The following is a 19,930-nucleotide window of genomic DNA, read 5'->3' as shown; positions in this document are numbered from 1 at the left end:
TATGTGGTATCTTGTGACTAGCTTCTTCATTTATTTTTATTTTTAATAGAGGTGGGGGTCACGCTATGTTGCCCAGGTTGATGATCTCAGATTTTTGGCTCAAGCAATCCCCCGGAAGACTGGGTTACAGGTGTGGGCTAAAGCACCTAGCTGACTAGCTTCCTTCAAGTTTCATCCATACTGTAACATGTACCAGTACTTCATTTTTATGGCAGAAGAGTCTTCCATTCTGTGGATATACTATACCACAATTGTTACTCATTCATCAATTGATAAGCATTTGAGTTCTTTTATGATGATGCTGATTATTTGTAATGCTCACATGAGCTTTCATGTACAAGTTTTTATATGGACAGACTTTTCAATTTTCTTGTGTGTATATCTATCAGTGAAATTGCCAGGTCGTAGACTGACTTGATGTTCAAAATTATGGAAAATCGTTTTCTAAAGTGATTGTACCATTTTATATTTCCACAAGCAGTGTATGAGGGTGTCAAGTTCTCCATATCCCTATCTACACTTGGATAATCACTGACTTATTAATTTTAGCCTTTCTATTGGGGATGAAGTGATATCTCTTTTTGGTTTAGATTTACCTTTTCCTAATGAATTGATGTTGTGCATATTTTAATATACTTCTAGACCACATTTTTTTTTTTTGAGACAAGGTTTTTACTCTATTGCCCAGGCTAGAGTGCAGTGGTGCAATCACAGTTTAGTACAGACTTAACCTTCCAGGCTAAAGCAACCTTCCTATCTCAGCCTTCTGCATGACTGGGATTACAACCACATACTAACATACCTTTTTTTGTTCCTTTAGAGATGAGGGTTAGCCATGTTGCTGCTCAGACTGGCCTCAAGCTCTTGGTCTCAAGTGATTTTCCCACCTGGGCTTCCCAGAGTGCTGAGATTACAGGTGTGAGACACTGAGCCTGCCCTCTTGGCTACTTATATCTTTTTTGGATAATTGTCTATTCAAATTCATTGCCCATTTTACAATTGGGGTATTTTTGTTTTTTATTGTTAAGTGTTATTTATATGTTTTAAATAAAAATTCCTTATCAGTTTTATAATATGAGCTTTTATATTTAGATGTTGATCCATTTTTAGTTAATATTTGGACATAGAGTGAGACAGAGGTCCAGAATAACTCATTTTCATGTGGTTATCTAATTTTTCTTGTCTATTTATTGACAAGACAATTTTCCCCCACAGAATGATATTTGTATTCTTTTTTTTTTTTTTTTTGAGACGGAGTTTCGCTCTTACCCAGGCTGGAGTGCAATGGCGTGATCTTGGCTCACCGCAATCTCCGCCTCCTGGGTTCAGGCAATTCTCCTGCCTCAGCCTCCCAAGCAGCTGGGATTACAGGCACGCACCACCATGCCCAGCTAATTTTTTGTAATTTTAGTAGAGACGGGGTTTCACCATGTTGACCAAGATGGTCTCGATCTGTTGACCTCGTGATCCACCCGCCTCGGCCTCCCAAAGTGCTGGGATTACAGGCTTGAGCCACCGCGCCCGGCCTATTTGTATTCTTATCAGAAATCCATCAACCATAGATATATGTTTTCTCTCCTAAACTTTTAATGTTATTCCATTGATCTACAGGTTGATATTAATCCCACTTGCACATTGTTTCAATTACTGTAGCTTTATAGTAAGTTTCCTAATTGTAAAGTTTGACTCTTCCAAATTTGTTTACCTTTTTCAAGATTGTTTAGAAATCAATCACTAGTTGAGAATCCATATGAATTTTATTATAAACAACTTTTTCACTTCTGCAAAAAACAAGTCATTGTGATTTTGATAAGGAGTTCACTAAATTTGTGATCATTTTGGGTAGCACTGCCAGCTTAAAAAAATTTTTTAATCCATGAACATGGGATGTCTTTTCATTTATGTGTTGTTTAATTTCTTGCAGCAATATTTTAAAGATTTTGGAACCCAAATCCTCTTAATGTAGTGTATTGTTTTTGATTGATTTCTCTAAGTCGAACCATTCTTGTTTTTCTGAAATAAATTTTACGTGGTCATGCTGTATAGTGCTTTTATTATGCTGTAGAACTTAGTTTGCTAGTTTTTTGGTGGAAGATTTTTGTATCTATATTCATAAGGCATATATTGGTCAATAGCTTTTTCTTTTTATAGTGTAATAGTTTTGCTATCAGAATAATTCTGGCCTTATAGCATGAATTGAGTTAGAAAGTGCTTCCAGCCCGTCATAGTGCCTTATGCCTGTAGTTCCAGTAATTTGGAAGGCTGAGGTAGAAGGCCCCTTTAAGCCCGGGAGTTGGAGACCAGCCTGGGCAACATAGTGAGACCCTATTGCTGCAAAAAAGCTAATAAAAACATTAGGATTGTCTCTGTCACCCAGTCTGGAGGGCAGTCGCATTATCACAGCTCACTGCAGCCTCTACCTCCTGGGATCAAGGAATTCTCCCAGATCAGCTGCCTGAGTAGCTGAGACTACAGACATGTACCAACATGCCCAGCTAATTTTTTAAAATCAAATTTGAGAAGTTTTCTTCAATACTTTTTTCAAATATTATTCGGCATTTTGACCTTATTCTCTTATTTTTCTTGCATTCATATGCTGTGGGATTCATATGTTGGGATGCTTAATGATATCTCACATGTCTCTGAGGCTCTGCTTACTTTTCTTCATTTGTTTTATCTTTGTTCTGCAGACTGTTCTCAACTAACCCATATTCAAGTTCATTGATTGGTTATTCTGCCAATGAGGAACTGCTGTTAAATCCTGCAGGTGAATTTTTCATTTTAGATATTGCAGTTTCTAACATTAGAATTGTTCTTTGGTTATTTTTTATATTTTCTTTGTCTGTACTGACATTATTTACTTGGTGAGACATTGTTGTTATATTTCCCTTTATTTTTTTAGACATCATTTTTTTAATCTCTTCAATGACTGATTTTAAAGTCTTTATTTAGTAAGTCTAACACTTGGGACCCATTAGGAATGATTCCCATTGGTTACTGTTTTTTTGTTTGTTTGTTTTGTGTATTGGTAACATTTTTCTTTTACTGCCTCATATTTTTATTTTTCTTATTGAAAACTGGACATTTTAGGTACTATAAGGATCGGAATCCAGATTTCCTCATTTCTTTATAGTTTATTGCTGTTAATTTTTTTTGGTCATTGTTTTTGTTGCTACTGTTTATTTGCTTGGTACTTTCCTAGGTGAATTCTGTAAAGTCCTGTAGTCCTTGTATTGTGTAGCTGCTGGAGTGTCTGTTCAATTATTTTAGTGATCACCTGAGTGAGATGGTCAGAAATTTCATTAGATTCTTTGAAGCATTATAGTCTTAACTTCTTTTGTCGAGGTGATTCTGTGTGTTTGTGTTAGGACATACCTTCTATAATGAAGCCGTTCCAAATTCTGACTTAGTCTTCTTTGTCTGCCTCTGCAAAGTCTCAATTTTAACTGGTAATAATAGATTCAGATCCTTTTATTTTTAAAATATGTGTATATCCCTGCATGTGTGTGCTGTCTTCTGGAACACCAGAAATATGTCAGAACTTTTCAAAGCCTCTCATGGACATCTTTTTCCACAGATCTTCCTTTAATGTCTTGGCCATTCTCTTGTTTGTACCAACTAGTATTTTCAGCTTTAGGAAGTTGAGATGTTAAACAACTGCCTTTGAATCTTTCAACAAATTCCCTGAGAATAGGATTTTCCCACGGAGTAAGCTCCAAATCAGGTCAAATAGTAACACCTGACAAACAAAGCTTTTCCAAGGAGCTGTGAGAATGAGTCAGATAATAACAGTACTCTGTAAAGAGGCCTTCTTTAGGAAGTCCACACTCATCTCTTCCTTCCAGTGCCTGTAATGCTAGTGTTTTTCAGATTAGTGTTTGCAATCTATTTTCTTTTTTAATTGACAGCTACCAGTTTTCAGGGAAACTATAGAATTAGGGAGTTCGGAATGGGAATAGGTAAAATCAGAACATCATAAACTCCACTGTTCTTACCTTGGTTCAGCAACTTTTCTTGAATAAATATCCCTGAGGTTGTTGCAAGCCATTGATTAATTTCAAAAGTTTCAAAAAGTTAATTTTGACCACTTTCCACCAGTGTTCTTGTTGGTTTTATGTAAGGACTTATTTGTAGCAGTTCTCCCTCTGCTTTTCTGAATGTAAATACTTTGTTTTTGACAGCCTTTCAAGGCCTGCCAAGACTCAGTAAACTATTAAATACATATTCCCATGGCTTGCAGAAGAAAGAATCACATGGCATTTTTAGTTAGAAAGTACAGTTGCAGAATTAGTTTTGCTCAATATGGTCTGTCTACCAGTTTGGCAAATTTTGAGGTATTATAAAAATTGGCTCTTTCCCAGTAACTAAAAAAAAGTCTTTGATACTTCCTCAAGAAGTTCACGTGAGGTTCCAAGAAACAGCTCCTCGAAAATGTAGCATTTAAATAGGTAGCATTTGTAGTGGTCAGGAACATGGACTCTGGAGTCCAACTGTGTAGATTCAAATCCTAGCTCTGCTACATGCTGGCAATGTGTCTTCAGCGGAGCACTTAACATCTCTGTGCCTGCATATTTTTGTATGTAAAATTCTTACAGTAACCATATCTACTTTATAGTGTTTTTAAAATATTTAAATGCGCCAATATTTTTAACATATCTAAAATATTATCAGGAATATATAAAAACTGCATAAGCATCTCTTACCTAAAACTTAAAATAATGCTATATGTGATTCATAAACTACACACATGGATTTCTATGGTTTGCCAGAAGGAGACAAAAATCTCTGGCCTGTTTGTCATTCTTTTAACTCCAACAACAAGGAGAATGTGAACTCACCTTTTTTGAAGTATTTCAGCACATTAACTGGCTTAAACTAAATGAAAAATTAGGAGGCCAATTTTATATCTCTTCTGAGACAGAAGGAAGGTGCTAAAAAACCTCTATTTTGGCTTGATCCTGGAATTTGAGTTTCTTTTTCTGTGTTTTGTGTCACAACTTTGAAAGAACTATCAAATATACTTCATGAAAGCAGAAGCTCACTGTATCCATCCATGCTATATACTAGCACCTAGAGTGGCATGTGAAATATATATTTTTTCAGTTAAAACATATTTCAAATGAAATAATGATTCAGATTAAATTAGCTAAAATAGTTCTATTTGCAGTTTTATGGTTAAAGACATACAATTGTCTGACTTTAGCCATGTTTGACTCATTGAGCTAAAAGAGAGATAAATATACAGTCAGGTTTATAGCAATGGAAGAAACCACGGTTGTATTAGGCAGGCTAAAAGTCAAGTAATCGTCATTTGGCCCATAAAGTTTTGCACCTTAAGTTTCAGCAAAGTATAATTTCTATAGACTCCTATAGTTGAAGCATAGAAAAGTTAGTAAAGTGTACCAAAACCTCAAATAACTTCCACTCTGTTTATTTCCTTCTCTTTAATTATAGGAATTTTGCAAATGTCAAGCCAGATGGGTCTTATACTTTTTAAAAAATGGTATCTTAGAAAAGTATGTAATTAGTTTATAAGCAGTATTTTCTTTCAATTACTCTTTTCATTTACAGAGCAAAAGCTAGGGGTACATTTTTCATTTTTCTTTGTCATATATACTCAATTTTGGAAGGACGCTTCACTTTCTAACTATTAAAACCTGCTTCATTTTCCCTATTGTATTTTAAAAAATGAATCAGATTGTTAAAAATATAACAGTACAGAGTAAAATTTGTCTTAAACAAGTTTATATTGCCTATTATTTTAAGAATAAAAATGGAACTTAAACTCATTTAAACATGTTTTCATGTCAAATCTACCCCATAATAACACCAAAAGTTACATTGCGAGTGAGAATTTTTTGAGATATACTAAATTACCACTAATACTTAGTTTCTTAATGTTCCTTGTGAACACTGCTATGGTGAAATTGGTTATTAGATTCCAAATAAGTTATTATTTTGTGATCAAGGTTAAGAAATCCTTTGATATTATTTTTAGCTTTAAATTTTTTGATATTTTTAAAGTAACTAATTTTTTTGCCATATTTCTTTTTATTTCTCTATGACTTTACAATTAGAATTAAGGATGGTTTTAATCCAAAGATTAGTTTTATGGATTAACAATACAAAGACTTTTCTTCTCCTTCTTTTTTTAATTGTACTTTAGATTCTGGAGTACATGTGCAGATCATGCAGGATTGTTGCATAGGTACACATATGGCAACGTGGTTTGCTGCCTCCATCCCCCCGTCACCTACATCTGGCATTTCTTCCCATGTTCTCTCTCCCCGACCTCCCCACCACCTCACTGTCCCTTGGCCCCCTCCAACAGACCCCAGTCTGTGATGCTGCCCTCCCTGTGTCCATGTGTTCTCATTGTTCATCACCTACCTATGAGTGAGAACATGCTGTGTTTGATTTTCTGTTCTTCTGTCAGTTTACTGAGAATGATGGCTTCCAGATTCATCCATGTCCCTACAAAGGACACAAACTCATCATTTTTTATGAGTATTCCATGATATTCCATAGTATTCCATGGTGTATATGTGCCACATTTTTCTTGTCCAGTCTATCATCGGTGAGCATTTGGGTTGGGTCCAGGTCTTTGCTATTGTGAACAGTACTGCAATGAACATACACTTGTGTATGTGTCTTTATAATAGAAAGATTTATAATCCTTTGGATATATACCCAGTAATGGGATTGCTGAGTCAAATGGAATTTCTATTTCTAGGTCCTGGAGGAATTTCTACACTGTCTTCCACAATGGTTGAACTAATTTACACTCCCAACAGTGTAAAATCATTCCTATTTCTCCACATCCTCTTCAGCGTCTGTTGTCACCAGATTTTTTAATGATCGCCATTCTAACTGGCACGAGATGGTATGTTAATGTGGTTTTGATTTGCATTTCTCTACTAACCAGTGATGATGAGCATTTTTTCATATGTTTGTTGGCCTCATATATGTCTTCTTTTGAAAAGTGTATGTTCATATCCATCACCCACTTTTTGATGGGTTTGGTTTTTTCTTGTAAATCTGTTTTAGTTCTTTGTAGATTCTGGATATTAGCCCTTTGTCTGTTGGGTAGACTGCAAACATTTTTTCCCATTCTGTTGGTTGCTGGTTCACTCTAGTGATTGTTTCTTTTGCTGTACAGAAGCTCTGGAGTTTAATTAGGTCCCATTTGTCTATTTTGGCTTTTGTTGCCAATGATTTTGGTGTTTTAGTCATTAAGTACTTGCCTATGCCTATGTCCTGAATGGTTTTGTCTAGGTTTTCTTCCAGGGTTTCTATGGTGTTAGGTCTTATGTTTAAGTCTTTAATCCATCTGGAGTTAATTTTAGTGTAAGGTGTCAGGAAGGGGTCCCATTTCTGCATTCTGCACACTGCTAGCCAGTTTTCCCAACACCATTTATTAAACAGGGAATCCATTCCCCATTGCTTGTATTTGTCAGGTTTGTCAAAGATCAGATGGTTGTAGATGTGTGGCATTGCCTCTAACATCTCTGATCTGTTCCATTGGTTTATAGCTCTGTTTTGGTACCAGTACCATGCTGTTTTGATTACTGTAGACTTGTAGTATAGTTTGAAATCAGGTAGCCTGATGCCTCCAGCTTTGTTTTTTTTTTTTTTTTTTTTTTTTTTTTTTTTTTGCTTAGGATTGTTTGGCAATGCAGGCTCTCTTTTGGATCCATATGAAGTTTAAGGTGATTTTTTTCCAGTTCTGTGAAAAAGGTCATTGGTAGCTTGATAGGGATAGCATTGAATCCATAAATTACTTTGGGCGGTATGGCCGTTTTCACAATATTTATTCTTCCTAACCATGAGCATGGAATGTTTCTCCTGTTGTGTCCTCTCTTATTTATTTGAGTAGGGGTCTGTAATTCTCCTTGAAGAGGTCCTTTACATCCTTTGTTAGTTGTATTCCTAGGTATTTTATTCTCTTTGCAGTAATTCTGAATGAAAGTTTGCTCATGTTTTGGCTCTCTTTTAGTCTGTTACTGGTGTATAAAAATGCTTGTGGTTTCTGCACATTGATTTTATATGGTGAGACTTTGCTGAAGTTGATTATCAGTTTAAGGAGATTTTGGGCTGAGACGAAAGGGTCTTCCAAATATACAATCATGTCATCTGCTAATAGAGACAATTTGACTTCCACTTTTCCTAATTGAATATCCTTTATTTTTTTCTTACCTAATTGCTCTGGCTAGAACTTCCAATACTAGATTGAATAGGAATGGTGAGAGAGGGCATCCTTGCCTAGTTTCAGATTTCAAAGGGAATGCTTCCCGTTTTTGCCCATTCAGTATGATATTGGTTGTAGGTTTGTCATAAATAGCTTTTATTGTTTTGAGATATGTTCCTTCAATACCTAGTTTAATGAGAGTCTTCAGCATAAAGGGCTGTTGAATTTTGTTGAATTCCTTCTTTGCGTCTATTGAGATAATCACGTGGTTTTTGTCTTTGGTTCTGTTTATGTGGTGGATTACATTTATAAACTTGCATACGTTGAACCTGACTTGCATCCCTGGGATGGAGCCTACTTGATTGTGATGGATAAACTTTTTGATGTGTTGTTGCAATCGGTTTGCCAGTATTTTCTTGAAGATTTTTGCATCGATGTTCATCATGGATATTAGCCTGAAGCTTTCTTTTTTTGTTGACTCTCTGCCAGGTTTTGGTATCAGGATGATGTTGGTCTCATAAAATGATTTGGGAAGGATTCCCTGTTTTTGTATTGTTTGGAATAGTTTCAGAAGGAGTGGTACCACCTCCTCTTTGTACATGTGGTATAATTCATCTGTGAACCCATCTGGACCTGAACTTTTTTTGGTTGGTAGGCTATTATTGCTGCCTCAACTTCAGAAACTTGTTATTGGTCTGTTAAAGGTTTCAACTCCTGGTTTAGAGTTGCAAGTGTCTAGGAATTTATCCGGTTTTTCCAGGTTTACTGGTTTATGTGCATAGAGTTGTTTGTAGTAATCTCTGATGATATTTTATATTTCTGTGGAATCAGTGGTGATGCCCCCTTTATCATCTTTTTATTGCATGTATTTGATTCTTCTCCCTTTTCTTTTTTATCAATCTGGCTAGTGGTCTGTTTTGTTGATCTTTTCAAAACACCAGCTTCTAGATTTATTTATTTTTTGAAGGATTTTTTGTGTCTCTATCTCCTTCAGTTCTACTCTGATCTTAGTTATTTCTTGTCCTCTGCTAACTTTTGAGGTTTTTTTTTTTTTTTTTTTTTTTTTGATCTTGCTCTTCTAGCCCTTTCAATTTTGATGATAGGGTGTTGACGTTAGATCTTTCCTTGCTTCTCGTGTGGGCATTTATTGCTATAAATTTTCCTCTAGACACTACTTTTAATGTGTCCCAGAGATTCTGGCACATTGTGTCTTCATTCTTGTTGGTTTCAAAGAACATCTTTATTTTTGCCTTCATTTCATTGTTTATCCAGTTGAGGTTCAGGATCCAGTTGTTTAGTTTCCATGAAGTTTTGTGGTTCTGAGTTAGTTTTTTAATCCTGAGTTCCAAATTGATTGCCCTGTGGTCTGAAAGACTGTTTGTTATGAGTTTTGTTCTTTTGCATTTGCTAAGGAGTGATTTACTTCCAATTATATGGTCAGTTTTGGAGTAGGTGCAATGTGATGCTGAGAGGAATGTGCATTATGTGTATTCTGTGGATTTGAGGTGAAGATTTCTGTACATGTCTATTAGGTCTTCTTGGTCCAGTTCTGAGTTCAAGTACTGGATATCCTTGTTAATTTTCTGTCTCATTGATCTGTCTAACATTGACAGTGGAGTGATAATGTCTCCCACTATTATTGTGTGTGAGTCTAAGTGTCTTTGTAGGTCACTAATAACTTTATGTACCTGGGTGCTCCTTTATTGGGTGCATATATATTTAGTATCATTAGCTCTTCTTGTTGCATTGATCCTTTTACCATTATGTAATGCCCTTCTTTGTCTCTTTCAATTTTTGGTGGTTTAAAGTTCATTTTATCAGAGACTAGGATTGCAATACCCGCTTTTTTTTTTTTTTTTTTTTTTTTGCTCTCCATTTGCTTGATAAATCTTTCTCCATCCCTTTATTTTGAGCTTATATGTGTCCTTGCACATGAGATGGTTTCTTGAATACAGCACACCAATGGGTCTTGACTTTTTATCCAATTTACCAGTCTCTGTCTTTTGATTGGGGCATTTAGCCCCTTTACATTTAAGGTTCATACCATTATTTGTGAATTTGATCCTGCCATTTTGATGCTAGCTGGATGATTTGGCTGTTAGTTGACGCATTTTCTTCATTGTGTCAGTGGTGTTCACCATTTGGTATGTTTTGGAGTGGCTGGTACTGGTTGTTCCTTTCCTTGTTTAGTGCTTCTTTCAGGAGCTCTTGTAGGGCAGACCTGGTGATGACAAAATCTCTCAGCAATTTCTTGTCCGTAAAGGATTTTCTTTCTCCTTCACTATGAAGCTTTATTTGGCTGGATATGAAATTCTAGGTTGGAAGTTCTTTTCTTTAAGTGTGTTGAATATTGGCCCCCACTCTTTTCTGGCTTGTAAGGTTTCTGCCAAGTGATCTGCTGTGAGTCTGATGGGCATCCCTTTGTGGGTAACCCAACCTTTCTCTCTGGCTGCCCTAAGCAATTTTTCCTTCATTTAAACCCTGGTGAATGAAAATTATGTGCCTTGAGGTTGCTACTCTTGAGGAATATCTTTGTGGTGTTCTCTGTATTTCCTGTACTTGAACCTTGGCCTGTCTTGCTATGTTGGGGAAGTTCTCCTGGATAATATCCTGAAGAGTGTTTTCTAGTTTGTATTCATTCTCTCCATCACATTCAGGTACACCTATTAAACGTAGATTAGGTTTTCTCACATAATCCCATATTTCTTGGAGACTTTGTTCATTTCTTTTCACTCTTTTTTCTCTAATCTTGCCTTCTCGTTTTCTTTCCTTGAGTTGATCTTCAATCTCTGATATCCTTTCTTTTGCTTGGTCGATTCAGCTATTGAAACGTGTATGCTTCACAAGGTTTTCATGCTGTGTTTTTCAGCTCCATCAAGTCATTTATATTCTTCTCTAAGCTGTTATTCTGGTTAGCATTTCATCAACCCTTTCCTCATGGTTCTTAGTTTCTTTGCATTGGGTTAGCACGTGTTCTTTTAGCTCTGAGAAGTTTGTTATTACCCACCTTCTGAAGCTTTTTTCTGTCAATCATTGAATTCTTTCTCCATCCATCTTTGATCCTTAGCTCATGAGGAGTTGTCATCCTTGGAGGAGAGGCGTTTTGGTTTTTGGTGTTTTCATCCTTTTTGTGCTGGTTTCTTCCCATCTTAGTGGCTTTATCTATCTGTGGTCTTTGTAATTGGTGACTTTTGGATGGGGTGTCTGAGTGGGCATCCTTTTTTTGTTGATGTTGAAGCTATTTCTTTCTGTTTCTTAGTTTTCCTTCTAACAGTCAGGCCCCTCTGCTGTAGGACTGCTGGAGGTCTGCCCCAGACCCTGCTTGCCTGGGGATCACCCTTAGGGCCTGCAGAACAGGAAGGGTTGCTGCTGGTTTCTTCTTCTGTTATCTTTGTCCCAGAAGGGTACCTGCCTGATATCAGCCTGAACTCTCATTTATGAGGTGTCTCTTTGGGTATATGGGGGTCGGGGAGGTGCTTAAGGAGACAATCTGTCCCTTATAGGAGCACAAGTGCTGTGCTGCAAGCTCTGTTATTCTATGCAGAGATGATGGGATGGCATGTTTAAGTCTGCTGCAGCAGTACTTATAACCGCCTCTTTTCCCAGGTCCTCTGTCCTAGGAAGGTTAGGCTTTATTTAAAAGTTCCTGATGTGATGCTGCCTTTTTTCATAGACTCCTTTCTGTGTTCTTTCTGGGAACTGCACTCCAGAGCTGTTATTATTTGACCATCATGGATCCTCCTATGACAATTTGATTTTAAACCTAAAAATATTATATGTTTGGAAAAGATTTTTAAATTAATAACATGAATAAATTTTCTATTTTTCTATCAATAGTAACTCTCCATGCTTTGTTAATAAGCAGATATCTTTCTGCTGATTGTATACCTGTTGTGTCATATTTTTCTGATTCAAATAAGATTTGTTTATTTATTTTAACTTTTAGGTTCAGGGGCAGATGTTCAAGTTTGTAGGTTAACTTGTGTTCTATGGGTTTGGTGTTCAGATTATTCTATCACCCAGGTAATAAGCATAGCACTCAACTGGTATTTTTTTGATCCTTTCCTTCCTCCTATCCTAAACCCTCTTATGTAGGCCCTAGTGTCTTTTGTTCCCATATTTGTGTCCATGTGTTCTTGTTATTTAGCTCCCACTTATAAGTGAGAACACGTGGTATTTGGTTTTCTGTTTCAGCATTAGTTTGTTAAGGATCTTGGTCTCCAGCTCCATCCATGTTGCTGCAAAGAACATTATCTCATTCTTTTTATGACTGCATAGTTTTCTGCGGTGTATATGAAACACATTTTCTTTTTTCTGTCTACAACTGGTGAGTATTCGGGTCTATATTCTGACATACTTTGAAAGATGATCTCTTTATAAGCTCCTTCTTTGTTTTTTCCTTCCTGTAACACTAGCACTCTGGTCTTAAGATTTTTTACTAGATTTCTAACAAGTTTTGCTATTATTACAAATATTGTCTTCAATAAATTGTTGTTTCTCTTTGATTGTTGTTGATATAAAGAAACACTATTGATTTCAGTATAAATGTTTTATTGTCTAGTGACCTCATGTCTAGCAAATGTGTGTTCTAAAATTTGTCATAAATTCTGAAGATTTTTATTTTAAGCCTGCTGGACTTCCTTTGTGAAGAGTTGTATTATTTTGAAATAAGGATAGTTTATACTTCTCTGAAATTAAAAAATTTTTTTTTCCTTTTATGTCACTGAATGTATTAGCTAGGATGTTTAGAACAAGTTTAAACTGAGACTGTGATAGTTACTATGCTTAATGCTTTTTCAGGTATTTCACAAATATTAGGCAAGGAGATTTTTTAATACTCTTGGTTTGTTCAGATTCATTTTTTAAACCATAAATAAGTAATCATTATAAAATATTTATCTGCATATATTTATAAAATATTATAGCTTTTGTTCTTTGATAATCTCATGTATTTAATGATTTTATAATTAAAATATTTAATTCTTAATAACTATGTATAGAAAAAAATCCACAAACTGTTTTTTTCTATATTCATATTCAGTGCAGGATATTTTTTTGACCAGATACGTAGGTATTTTTCCTCAGATGGAACAATTTTATGGCACCAGATGCCCTACAATTTAACTGAGTTTTGACATTATCTCTTTTGAGATAACCTCAGATCCCACAGGTAAAGGCTTCAGCCCTATAAGATTGCCCTCCACTTCAGATGCCAATCTCAAGTCCAGTTTGTTACTTATGTTTCTGAATGAATGAGTGTAAATCAGAGGTTTTAACAGTCCCCTCTTCAGGTTTAGTCATTGGCTAGTGTGGCTCACAGAACTCAGAAAAGTGCTTTACTTTCTATTACCCATATATTATCAAAGGATATAACATAGAGGACAGTCATATGGAAAAGAAACATAGATCCATATGAAGAAAGGAACACAGAGCTTCCATGCCCTCTCTGGGTGCACCAGCTTCTAGCTCTTAGTAACCCAGAAGCTCCACAAACCCTTTTATTTTAGCGCATTTTGGAGGCTTTATTATGTATGCATACTTGATTGATTAAATTATTGGCTATTGGTTATCAACTCAACTGTTAGTCCATCTCCTTTCCACAAAGCCCTGTTGGTACTGAAATTTTCAGTTATCTAGTCACGTAGTTGATTAATCTTGCAACCAAGTCCCTGCAACCTGTGATTATCTTGGGAATTTCCAAATCCTACCTCATTAACACAAACTCAGGTGTGGTTGAATGGGCTTCTTATAAATAATGAAAGATGGCTCTTTTACCTTCGTTGCTTCTATCACTTAGGAAATTACAAAATAACCATCTAGCATCAAGATGACAGGATTAAAACCACCATAACAATACTAACCTTAAATGAAAATGTGCTAAATGCCTTAATTAAAAGACATAGAATGGCAAGCTGGATAAAGAGCCAAGACCCATCAGTATGCTGTCTTTAAGAGACTCATCTCATGTGCAAAGATACACATAGGCTCAAAATAAAGTGATGGAGGAAATTTACCAAGCGAATCGAAAACAGAAAAAAGCAGGAGTTGCAATCCATTTCTGACAAAACAGACTGTAAACCAACAAACATAAAGTTTTGTTTTTTTTTCCTAACAGATTGCTGTCAGAAGTGGTATTCAAAGTGGGACTCCAGTGACTCCCAGGAGCACCAAGTAACCAGCAGGTACTCATTAGGGCTCATTGTTTCCATTTATTTCTCACAGAAACTGAGGTAATAGGTGAGTTCTCTCCTGGATTTGAGCTTTATAAATTTGTGTTTCGAGCTCTCTGACTTTATTTGATCAATATTTACTGGACTTGGTCTAGGACTGAACTGGATACAAGAACTCACTAGATTGTATCCAGTTAGAGGCATCAGGTATGTCCAATTTGATAATTAGTTTTTTCAAATTTAAAGAGTCTGGGATGCCACTTTCTGGAACATCGGATAACTCTATATACAAAAATTAGTAGCTTACATTGTTGTAACTGGAACATGGCTAAAATATTAGAGTGCAAGCTATAAGATCTGTTTCTATTTGTTCATATATCTGTATGTATGATACGTATGTGTGTTTGTCTTCTGATGACTTAGTATCTTATTTTTATAAGGAATCCAAACATAATTGCTAAAAATAATTGAGTTAAAGAGATGTAATTTTCCATGTAAATATGTTTTTTCAATATCAGAAGGTTTTAATGTTCTTATCAAGAATGAAAAGCTGAGGCTGAGGAAAATCTTTACAAACAAGATTTTAACTCTCAGTCCTAGCCCAAACCAACAAACCAACGAGCAAACCAAAAACACATTAGAGGATAGAGATGAAATTTTGCTTCATCTTCAGTTCCTTATTACAGAGACATTAGAAAGTTTTGGAACCAATAGTAGATAGGTTATTTTCCACATTGACAAACTGTGCTATGAAAAACCACATGCTTCTAGAAATAATTATTCATATATTTGCCAATCTATAGGTTGTTGCTGTGACAGAGAGTTCACAATTGCTTGCACTAAGAAATATGATTTCTAACTACTACATGTACCTAAAATTACTAGAAATGGAATAAGGAAAACAACTCTATGCAGCAATATTCAAGAAAGTTAAGACGTGCTCACAGTAAGGACAAGCTGTAGAGTATGAGGATGTTTTGTTTTGGCAAGAAAAAAGGGGTAGTTTTTATTCTAAAATAGAATGACATATTGTTTCAAAATGTGGAGAGAAAACATATAGGACAAAATCTGAATGGATGTGAAAGTTGTAGGTGTGTGGAAGATGAATCTTGTGAAGAAGTTTTATGCGTGATCAAGCTGGCTACGATTAGATGGGAATTACAAGTTTTTCTAAAAAACGAACATTAATATTAAAAGTATGCTGATGCAAAAGTAGAACTTGGTTCTCTTTATTAAAACAACATGATTTCTTAGAGTATTAGTCTTCTCTCAGTAGAAAATTGTAAAAGGTTTGCTTTCTAGATAATTGACCTAGAAAACAAAGATTTTATGTTTTACCAAGTTAATTTCCTGTGCTTTGTGTTGTTTTTATTATATTTTTATTCACTTGAAAAACTGAGTCCTCTTTATTACAAGAGCTAAGTTTTCTTCAACTGTAAATTTATTTCCTTTTGCAGACTTAATTATTATGACCTGGATTAAATTAATTACTGCTGTTCACAGTAACCTGAGATTCTATTTTGTCAGGTGTTTTAACTGTTTGATAAACTTTCCAAAAATCAAATTCTAAATTAGGTATTTTTCTTGACCTCAGAGTAACCTTAGAATTTTTCTAGATGAGCCCTTTGATATATTCTTCTATAAAAGAGATACATTAAACTGATTGGGCTTATTTGATATATTAAATTATGTGGGAAGCATTATTAATAAGTAATGCTAAACCTTCATGTTATATGTGTTTGGATGTTTTGTTAATATTTATTTCAGAAATTGTAAGAAATAGTTCTGGTGTACACCGTCAGTCATCATTCTGGTGATTATCTTAAAATGTTGTGTGCCGCGGAACTAACCAAACTTCCTCGTCAGTTGCATCATTATAATAATACTACTCCCTCATCAGATCTTAAATTATAGCTATTTTAAATGTTGTCATTAACAGATGCTTATTTGCTTATTCTAATACTTTCTTGAGTGGCTATAAACCTAAAGTGCTTTATCTTCAAAGAAATTCATGGAAGGAATGATAACAAGTACAAGCGTCTGATAACTTTAAGGTCTTATCATTAGACTGAGTAAGAATTTCTAGATCTCTAAAGAGGAAACTGATTATCCATAAAATTGCTAACCCAACATCAAGCAGAATAAGAATTAATTAAATACCTAAGAAATAATTTCACATATTTTCATGTCAGCCACTACTGAAATTATTGAGTTATGAAATTTGAATGAACTCCATAAGAATGCATCAATTCAAATTACTTATAATAACATTATAAGAAACAGTGCTATACACCTGAAATGGAAAAAAAAATTAGTGTTTATGAGGACGTAATTCTAATGTTAAACGTGGATTCACGGAGAGCAGGAATGATTATTTTGTCCTTTCTGAATTCTTAAACTTTCTGTTAACAAATGCTCTGCACTCAGTGACTTATCATGGTAGAGATAAAATGACCTAAATTATGCAAAAATTCGTGGACTATTCTAAGTTAACTAAAATAATTTATCACCAACGTTTGGATTATCAAATTGGTAATTCTGCTAAGACAACAAAAATCTCCGGTGACATATTTTCAGTACCTGCTGGGCTATGTGAATACTTACAGATGGATCTTTCATGCATGTTTTCTGCTTGTATCGAAGCCCTCCCATGCTAAAGGCTGATGCTATAATAGCTAAAATGTTATCGGAAAATGTTTTTTCCTTGTGGGACACACTTTCCTCATAAAATTTCCAGTGATGGAGTTACTTGTTTCATTGGGAAAGTTGTAAAATAGTTAAATAAGTTATTATAAATGCAAGGGCATTAAGCAGAGTGAACTGAATTGGTTGACTTGCCTTGGGTAAAGAGATTGCTGATTGATGGCAATCAGATCTGCTCTGACTGGAAAACATAGGTTGACCATTTCTGAAGTAGTTACTGGAAGGCCTGTACCCCTAATCGTAGAACTTTACATGTTTCCCACACTTAAAAACTTTGCCACAATTCAGTAGTTCAGAGCTTTAATGCATTACACCAGAGCATATTTCCACAAAGTAAAAGAACATTTTTGTGACCCATCTACCGATGATGACCAGATCTAAAACCCAGATATTAGATCTTTAGGAAGCAACACCAGATAAAGACTCTCCTGAACTCTGTTTGAAGAGACCATATCGAGTTCTTCTCTGCAGCAGAACTCTAAGGCCTGGAGACTTAGTTCTGCATCTCTGATCTCAAAATAACTGCTCCAGATTCCTAAATGATATGCCTATTGTATACGCTAAAGTAAGACCAACCAGCGAAGCTTTTCCTCTGAAGCAGATGACATCCTAGGTATTGGCAGCTTCCCAGGATCCCACATCAAGACTTCTCTTCCATCATGGCAGTCGCACCTTCATTCCTTCTTTCCCCGTTTTTGTTGTTCTCATCCCTTCCCTTTCCTTACGAGAAAATGCATGGGACTATAACCAGTGCATGGCTTTCGCTAAGGCTTATGCTCTAACAATAAACTGGAGATTTTGTTGAATTTATAGGTTAATGCCCCCAAATCAGGAAACATTTTACTCATCAATGCCATTGCCTCTCTGTGTTCCCAATGAGAGTCCGAGTCACTCTGAATCAGCAAAAGTAGAGTGAAAAGTTATCCTTGATATTCTAGACATCATTGCTAATTGTCTTTTAAAATTCACTGACATAGTACCCGTACCTTTGCAATTAATATTCTAATTGCCGTCGAACAGAAAATCTGTACTAGTGATGGCAGCAAAATGTATATTATCTTTCAGACATCATGTAATCAAGACTTAAAGATCACCTATGAAATTATGCATAATTGGTTGTATAATGTTACTTATTTAAATCTAGTAAGGTCTCTAAATGTGGCTACTGACCCTTTCGGTCTGTACAAAAAGACCGCAAAAAAGTAAGTTCCCACTAGGCCTTGTTCAGAAGCTCTGCAGACTTATGTGTGGATGAATTTAACTGACCTCTGTTCAAACCCCACTAGATGGCCCTCTTTTCCAGCTCCCGAGGGCCTATATCGAGTATGCAGAGAATCTGCTTATTCTTTTATGCCTACTCACTGGCTTGGATCTTCCTGTTTGACCTGGCTCACTCCTGCCTTCCGAATGGCTTCCTCTGAAAGTCTTAGTAATACCTCTCATAATCAGAGGTGAAAGTGGTCAGTAACCCAAAATTAGTATAAACCTTGAAATAGAAAAACATAAGTCAGAGTCCACTGAGTAAAGATTTCAATGGAGATTTTGGGGCTCACTCTTCATGAAGGTGACGTGATGGCTGCAATAGAATTTCAAGCTAATCTATACATTGGGGAAAATCTTAGATTTTCTAGCAAATCAGATCTGCCAGAGTTTAGATGGGTAGAAGCCCCTCTCTGAAAGGTGAATGAGAACATTTGTGCTCAACAAAATCACTTAATGGAAAATCACACAGCTTTAGATATCTTCTAGCTCATGTTGGGGTTTTGTGTACTGTTTTGAACAAAACTGAATTTGAAATTGCACTTACCTTTCCCTTGATTTTACTACTGCAAGAAGTTTTATTTCAAAGGTGACTGCTACTGCTATTTCTCTAAACAGTCACCAAATACATTAAGGAAATTTCTCACGGGAAAGAAACACATGATATGTGTATGAGAGCAGATGACAGCTGCCTTGCAAGCATCCTAAATGGAGGATGACAAGGTTGACCCTTCCAAAGTTTTCTAATTTTCACCTCTTAGTGGGTCTCCGGGTTAGCATACCTTGTGTTACTAGGGCAATGACCAAAAATTGGTACCTTTTAAAATCAGGCCATTTTACAGCAAAATATCGTCCTTAATTGCCATCATGCCCCAAACAAAGAGCATGATCAATGGGGCATAAATATTATTGAACTGTATTTATGTACTAAATTATTATTCTTTTTTTTTCAGTTCGGGTCATGAAGTCTTTTGTTAAGGGATGCACTTGAGTTTCTGGGCATTATCTTCCAGTTAATAGTCATCATCATAGTCTCCCTGATGTGTTGTAACCCCTCAAGAATCCTAAATGCTTGTGTGCAGTCATCCTTTGAACATCAGATGATCTCATTATGATTAGAATAACATGAATGAAGCAGAAAACATCATTTAACTAATTTGACATTAGTGAATTGTGAATTTCATAGTGAGATTAAGCAAGTTAATTTTGATAGTGGCAGAAACTGGTGTCAGTGCCCAAGGTTTTGGTCGATCTTGCAAAATTTAGAGGCTGCCTAAAAGGGAGGAAATTGTTTGACTGAATTTTGGCTTAATGTGGCCTCCATTTGTAGGGAATCGTAGCCTAACTTAATAGGTAAACATTCTACAGTGTAACTTGAGAATAACAGGCAACTGAGTCTCAATCAATTGTAGAAGCTGAACTTTCAGCCAATCACAGGCTGCAAAATTCTCAGCCATGTTCACCTAAAGTAAATGCTAAGCTATGACAAACCAGGCTCCTTCTATATGCCACTTCCTTTTTGTTTCCTTTTTGTAAAAGCAGATTTTAAAAATTTTACTTTAAGTTCTGGAAGACAAGTACAAAATGTACAGGTTACATAGGTAGACAT

The 19,930-nt window shown here is 35.6% G+C and overlaps 1 long non-coding RNA gene across 2 annotated transcripts in view; it reads left to right on the top strand.

Moving 5' to 3' along the window:
* LOC144582780 (uncharacterized) overlaps positions 1-19,930 on the top strand; it is a 387,894-nt gene that overhangs the window by 124,949 nt on the left and 243,015 nt on the right. For both annotated transcript variants that reach the window (XR_013536220.1, XR_013536219.1), the window contains exon 2: positions 14,304-14,370. This is a non-coding gene — a long non-coding RNA (uncharacterized LOC144582780). The remainder of the gene's footprint in view (positions 1-14,303; positions 14,371-19,930) is intronic.

Source organism: Callithrix jacchus, chromosome 5 (assembly GCF_049354715.1).
Source record: "Callithrix jacchus isolate 240 chromosome 5, calJac240_pri, whole genome shotgun sequence".
In the NCBI taxonomy this organism is placed as follows: Eukaryota; Metazoa; Chordata; class Mammalia; order Primates; family Cebidae; genus Callithrix; species Callithrix jacchus.
The sequence above is the reverse complement of the archived record's forward strand: the minus strand, read 5'-3'. Positions and strand labels throughout refer to the sequence as shown.